The 7337-nt window shown below is 41.8% G+C and overlaps 1 protein-coding gene across 1 annotated transcript in view; it reads left to right on the forward strand.

Moving 5' to 3' along the window:
- Nucleotides 1-450: 450 nt before the first annotated feature.
- Nucleotides 451-7337, forward strand: part of LOC102203239 (gastrula zinc finger protein XlCGF46.1-like) — a 17358-nt gene continuing 10471 nt past the window's right edge. The window contains exon 1 of the mRNA XM_005753424.1: nucleotides 451-944. The gene's annotated coding sequence lies outside the window, so the exon portion shown is untranslated. The remainder of the gene's footprint in view (nucleotides 945-7337) is intronic.

Below are 7337 nucleotides of genomic sequence, written 5' to 3' on the forward strand. Positions count from 1 at the left end.
CGCTGGACACGCCACTGCTGCAGACCCTGAAATGGGATACAGCCCCTGAATTGGGACACAGCCAAAGAGTTGAGCGTGCACGGGCAGAAATGTTGAGAGCGCGAGCAACACATTGCGAGCAAGCGCAAATGCAAAAACTGAGCGAGAGGGGCTGCTATTGTGTGTGTATATGGATAATAGCAAATACTGAAATACATTTTTTGCACGCAGCAATGAATTTAGTTCACTCAAATTTAGGTTTTTCTTCACTCAAAATAAATTTCTTCTCAAAATGCAACACTTGCACCTGCAATTTTTTTTAACATGCGCTCAGAATAGTGGCACAAAAATAACGCCATAGCTGGAGTGGGACACAGCCATGGTGCAGGGAAATTAGACTTTTGTTTTCAACGAGACAGTAAAACATGTTTCATTGTTCTGTTCCAGTTGGTGGCGGTAATGCACCAGAAACGTTGTTTGCCAACCGCCATCACACATAAAGAAGAAGTAATCGTCCACAGAGCAGAAAGTAGGCTTAGAACACGGTGGATCGTACTTTTGTCTTCCACGGGGACTTTTATATTTTTTTCAAGTCGGCTAAAGCAAAGATCGTGTGGCTGTGCTGAGCTTCCTTACTGCTCGCCCTCTGGTCTCCGGCAGATCAAGTTTCTGTTTCTGATGCTTGATTGGAAAGATATACGCTCTCGTACCTCACGCAGCTTGGTCTCTCTGCAAGGTATATCTACTTGGCCTCTCGGTGACAACGCCAAGTCATCCTGTCGGTCAGTTTGGAATAAATCACCTGTAAACAAATAACTTGCCCTCGTGGTGATTGATGGGAGTAACATGCTGGGGAGTGGAGGTCAGTGAGCCCACTGTCTCTACCAGTCCTAGTCCAACTGCAAAGCCCCGCTTGCCTCCTTCTCCGCGCGTGGATCTTTAGTTTGAATCAGAGGGGATCGAGGGTGAGTACATTATAATTATATTGGTTGCCTAACTCTATAACTGTCTACAGGGTTTCTCTCTCTTAGCTAATTTTGTTTTCGTCTGTATGTTCTGTTCGGCCCCTGTCATTTTGTCTGACTGGAGTTTCCAGCAATTCAGCACCTTATTTATTTTAATCATTTGTGTTCACCTATTTGTTTTCCTTCATATGAAGTAGGGCTGCCAAGATTAGTCGACTAGTCATGATCGTGGACTAATCCAATTTAATAGTCGACGCCTCGCAGGAATAAGTAGTAGGATTCAAGAGTGTAATAACGGACTGAAACAGAAGATGGCAGCACTGCATGCACAAGGATGCCAGCTGCCGTTAAACCCAGAAGAAGAAGAAGCTGTGTCCCAGAATTCATAGCGCGGCCGTACTCAATTTTCAACAATGGCGGCAGCTAGTTAGTTTTAATATTACTCTTATTATTCTTTCAGTTTTGTTTGGCTTTTTTTCAGTATTTTATTTGTTCCTGAGTAAATCGGTTTGGCTGAGATTAAAGTTATCGTTTTTACACAGCTGAATAAACATCAAGCAGACAGCTGATTATCTTAAGTTTGAGATGCTCAAGAATATACTCCGGTGTCCTGTTATATTTTAAATAGCAAGGAGCAGACGACGGAGTTTATTCAACTTCACCAAAATAATCTGCAAATTTCATTAAAATTTATATTATCTTGTCTTTATTTTTAGTTAGCACATACCTTAAACACTTAAAGCTGTAAACTAATGATAATTATATAAGAGCAGATGCATGCTGGTGCAATAAGCTGTACGTTTGTTGTTGTTTTTTTTACTTAAAAAGAGGTTATACACACACAATACGGTAATATTATGTTGAAGCACAGTATGTATCACTCTGCGAGGCTCCTGCCTACGATAGCCGTAATGCTCCGACAATCCATCAAGCGGTGCGGGTTCGTAGCTTAGCAAAGTCATACTAAAACATTTGACAGATTTTCGAGCGCTGTGTACCACATAAAATCATTTCGAGGTCAGTAAACACAACCAGAATTCATACATAAGGCACACAGTATTATAAGGGGCACTGTCGATTATCAGAAAAATGAAAGGATTGATTTTAAGTGTGCTGTATGAACGGTATGATATGGCCCAGCCCTAGTTGTTACTGACTCTATGAGGCACAATAATGCCATACAATACAACGCTCTGCAGCAGTGCTCTACAACAGTGTTTCCTAACCACTGTGCCGCGGCACACAATTGGTCCAAAAATACAATTTAATAATTACTACAAGTAGAGCAGGGCGATATGGCCAAAAATATTTATCACGATATATATTTGAAAATTTGCGATAACAATATAATTGACAATACAATTGATGCGAGACAAAATACAACTCCACAACTTTACTAGCGCAAAAAAACCCCCCACCATCCATTCATTTTCACTTAAGCAAGAAGCTGTTTTTTTATGTGCTATAAAGCTATATAAAAATGTAACAGTGCAAATGCAAATTCCTTGCTGAAAGTTTAACCAAAAGGCATTTCCAGTAGAAATGGGCTGACATATCCTGAGCATAACCATGTATAATATCCACTGAAGTTAAAAGAGGTGCTTTGCAACATTAAACTGCAGTGTGCCAAATAAAAAAGTCAAATATGTATTTTTCTGAACATAAGGTGCACGGGATTATAAGACACATTAAGCGAAACAAAGCAGTCAGATAAATCAAACTACTCAACTCATTCTTCTTGCTTCCTCCACTTCTGTACCATTGATTCATTAATGCTGTATTTTATCACAGCTGCTCTATTCTGTTGCAGTATATTAATAACCCTAACCTCATATTGTGGATGGATTATGTCAGTTGTTCTCCTGACTGAAGTTTGGTCCGTGCGATTGCATTTGTCTCTAACCATCAGGAACCTTCACGTTAACCTTTATTGAGTGGAAAAATGGTAGCTTTCATCCTGGAGCTTCACTGTTTATGTTATGCTAACATAGCCGTGTCGCTAGCGATCACGTAGCACGTCATTATATACCACCTAGCCCAACTTCAGTAACCCTACAAACGTCACTGCTGTTTAGTTTTCTGTCTTCATTTATGTTGGAAGTGACAGCAGAGCAGTACGTTTGAATTTTTTCAGAAATCTCTCTGTCAGTACGTGCTATATCATGCTTAAGTAACTAGTGAAACAGTTTTTAACTCTCAGTGATGCTGCAGTGTTCGTTTGACTTTGGGACCTGAAGGGACGGAGTTTAGGACCCAGATTACTCCCAAATTTAAGAGCACCTTAGTCCGACAAATACAATAACGACGGCCCGCTTGGATATGAAAACAAAGGAACTGCGCACGTGCATTTTACCCATATTCTATCGAAATATTTCATTTTCTTATCGTTGCCTAACATTGCACCGGTATTACCGTGAACGGTATAATATGGCCCAGCCCTAACTACAAGTAATAAAATCATTGCTGAGCATCTGTGCTTTCAATGCAGTGACTGGTAGAGTAATTACTCTTTCATGTCTGTGGGTGGCAGTGGGTAGTGCAATAACACCTTGGTAAATAGAACTTTCTATTTTCCAAGGCACTGCCAGAAAAAACAAGAGGAGAGGACATTTTTCAGGTTACATCTGAATGTCTTGAACAAGGAGGAGTTAAGTGGGATAACTGCATAAGTGTCTTCATTGATGGAGCAGCAGCCATGGTCGAGCACACCAAAGGTTTCATTAGCAGAGTGAAAGTGATACACGCATGTTATTGTTACACACTGTTTTCTGCACCGTGAGGCGCTGTTGCCAAGACTTTAGCAGCAGATCTAGCTCCTATGTTGGATGATGTTGTGCGCATGGTAAACTTAGTCAAGAAAAGACCTCTGAAAAGCCGCATATTTGCATCTCTGTGCGAGGAAATGGGAACGGAGCATACAGCCTTATTGCTCCACACGGAGGTCCGATGGTTGTCACGCGGCAAAGTACTGCCCGTGTGTATGAGCTGCAAGAGCTAAAAGTGTTTTTGAGTGAGGAGAGGTACAATGATGCAAAGGTGCTTGCAAGTTATTGGCAGATATATTTCAGCATTTGAATGAACTCAACATACGAATGCAGGGCTGAGATGAAAACCTGTTTAGAAGCACAGATAAAATAAATGGATTCCGTTCAAAGGTGCATTTCTGGCAATAACATCTTGAAAATGCCAACCTTGGCATGTTCCCAGTCGCCCAGAAATGGCAAGGAGATATCAAAACTGCCGTACTATGTGAAATAATAGGTAAACATTTGAAAACGCTCGAGGAGAAGTTGTCCAATTATTTCCCCTCAGTCTCCACTGAATGCCTTGACTGGGTAAGGGGCCCATATAGCTCAGCAGCAGTTTTCAGAAAGGATATGACTTTGCAGGAGCAGGAGGAACTAACTGAACTGAGACAACACCGTGGTTTAAAGCTGAGCTTTGCTGATCTATCTTTGGACAGCTTTTGGTTGACTGCTGCCAAGGAGTTCCCCATTCTTGCAAACAGAGCCATTTTGACATTGCTCCCATTTTCTACAACATATCTATGTGAGCAAAGCTTTTCGAGCATGGCTGCTATAAAAACTAAAAACAGAGAGAGATTAAGAACTGTTAAGGAAGAACTTCATGTATGCTTTTCTTCAATTCCTGCCAGAATATCATCTTTATGTTCATCTAGACTAGCCCAGGTTTCACACTGAGTGAGTATAAACAAACTGAGAGACTAACTTGCCATTATATGTACTGTATGAAGGTACAATGTGTGATTTTGGAGCAAGTTTGGTAGGTGGTGTGCCACTGGATATTTTTAATCTATAAAATGTGCCGCGACTCAAAAAAGGTTGAAAAACAATGCCCTACAATAAATCTCACTGAATAGAAAAATGAAGATGTTTGCTGTCACAGGCAACTGGGAATAGAGTCTAATGGAGGAGCAGCTCAGCCAGTGCAGTGAGAAACATCGGTACTTCATAAAAGGTGGCAAAAATAAAATCACCACCACTATTGTACAGACACTGCGGACACGCAGTTTAAAGAGAAGATTTTAACATAAATTTTCCCCCTTCTCCCACTCTAGTAGTTGAGCTGTCTCACTCTAACCTCCAACATTCCGTCCCATACACACACATTATAAAGTCTGAAACGGGGGGGCGGAAAGCATGAAACTTAAACTGGGGCTGAACGTATAATAGATACAGTGGCTTGCAAAAGTATTTGGCCCTCTTGAACTTTTCCACATTTTGTCACATTACAGCCACAAACATGAATCAATGTTATTGGAATTCCACGTGAAAGACCAACACAAAGTGGTGGACACCTGAGAAGTGGAACAAAAATCATACATGATTCCAAACATTTTTTACAAATACATAACTGAAAAGTGGGGTTTGCATAATTAATCAGCCCCCTGAGTCAATACTTGCCAGAACCACCTTTTGCTGCAATTACAGCTGCCAGTCTTTTAGGGTATGTTTCTACCAGCTTTGCACATCTAGAGACTGAAATTCTTGCCCATTCTTCTTTGCTCAGTCAGATTAGATGGACAGCGTTTGTCAACAGCAGTTTTCAGATCTTGCCACAGATTCTCGATTGGATTTAGATCTGGACTTTGACTGGGCCATTCTAACACATGGATATGTTTTGTTTTAAACCATTTCATTGTTGCCTTGGCTTTATGTTTAGGGTTGTTGTCCTGCTGGAAGGTCAACCTCCACCCCAGTCTCAAGTCTTTTGCAGACTCCAAGAGGTTTCTTCCAAGATTGCCCTGTATTTGGCTCCATCCATCTTCTCATCAACTCTGACCAGCTTCCCTGTCCCCGCTGATGTCCAGAGCATCCATCCATCCATCCATCCATCTTCATCCACTTTATCCGGGGCCGGGTCGCGGGGGCAGCAGCCTAAGCAAAGAGGCCCAGACCTCCCTCTCCCCAGCCACCTCCTCCAGCTTATCCGGGGGAATACCAAGGCGTTCCCAGGCCAGCCGGGAGATATAATCTCTCCAGTGTGTCCTGGGTCTGCCCTGGGGCCTCCTCCCAGTGGGACATGCCTGGAACACCTCACCCAGGAGGCGCCCAGGGGGCATCCTTGTCAGATGCCCGAACCACCTCAGCTGGCTCCTTTCGATGTGGAGCAGCAGCATGATTCACCATATTTGACAGTGGGGATGGTGTGTTCAGAGTGATGTGCAGAGGGGGCCGAATACTTTTGCAAGCTACTGTATTAAATAAAATAAATAGAAGCTGAATAGGGACCTTGTAAATCAGAATCGAGTCAGCTATAGAAATCAGTGACGATACCCAGCCCTATTATTATTTTAAACCTCTAGCAGTTCAACACTTACCTTTGTACAATTTTAAGCTAATCATTGGACTTGAAAGACTTGAATTGCAATCAATCACAAAAACATTTGAATGGTAATGTATGTAAAGGTATATATCAGATATTTTAAGAAAGTGGAAAAAAAGATTCCTTTGGTATTTCAGATTGGGACTTTTACTCCTGACCAGGGTCTCTATCCAGAAGAGCCCTGTCATGTATTAAAACATAACTTTCTGCTCTAGCAGTCCAGTCCAGGTCCACTGCGGCCGACCTGTTTGTAACCTCTGGTCTAAATGTTTGGTGTCAGAAGACTCCATAGGTCCCACAGCCTCTTCATGATACCCCTTCATTCCAACAGTCTCCAGGGGTCCGTTCTTCGTACCTCGCTTACTACATCCAAGATCAAATGACACATCCAAGACCAAATCATCGCGCTAACTCTGAGCTCGCTATTCCGGTTCCCCAAACACACCTGTTGTTGACGATTAGTATAGCTGGATGAAGTAATGTGAGATCATTGGGTGTTGTAAAAGGGGCTACGCATCGATAGTAGAAACATTGATCGGCAACCCTTTTATTGGTCGGCGAAAATGTCGAAGGAGCGCGCTCGGTATTTTTCGGCAGCAGAGCAAGAACTCTTGAGTGAGGGATTTCAGGAGTTTCAGAGTTTAATCAGAACGCAAGGGAACACTGCAAAGGCTGCAAAAGCAAGGAGAGAGGGCTGGCAGAAAGTTGCTGACAAATAAACTCGTAAGTAATCTAATAATAACAATAATAATGGAGTGGATTTATATAGCGCTTTTCAAGGCACCCAAAGCGGTAGGGTAGATTTATCATATCACACTATATTATCCAATATTATATTACATTATATTATATTATAATATGTTATATCCCCTTTCACATTAGAGCCACAACAGGACCCACTAGAACATGGGAACAAGTAAAAGTGAAATATAAGAATATGCTACAGAATGGTAATATTTATCACTTATATTGCTTTTCGTCTCTTGGAAAGAGACCCTGGAATAATCTGTTTGTTTGTTCATAACAGCAACCAAGAAAAGGGCAGAG

This window comes from Pundamilia nyererei, unplaced genomic scaffold, assembly GCF_000239375.1.
Source record: "Pundamilia nyererei isolate P.nyererei 1_Seehausen unplaced genomic scaffold, PunNye1.0 scaffold00427, whole genome shotgun sequence".
Taxonomy (NCBI): Eukaryota; Metazoa; Chordata; class Actinopteri; order Cichliformes; family Cichlidae; genus Pundamilia; species Pundamilia nyererei.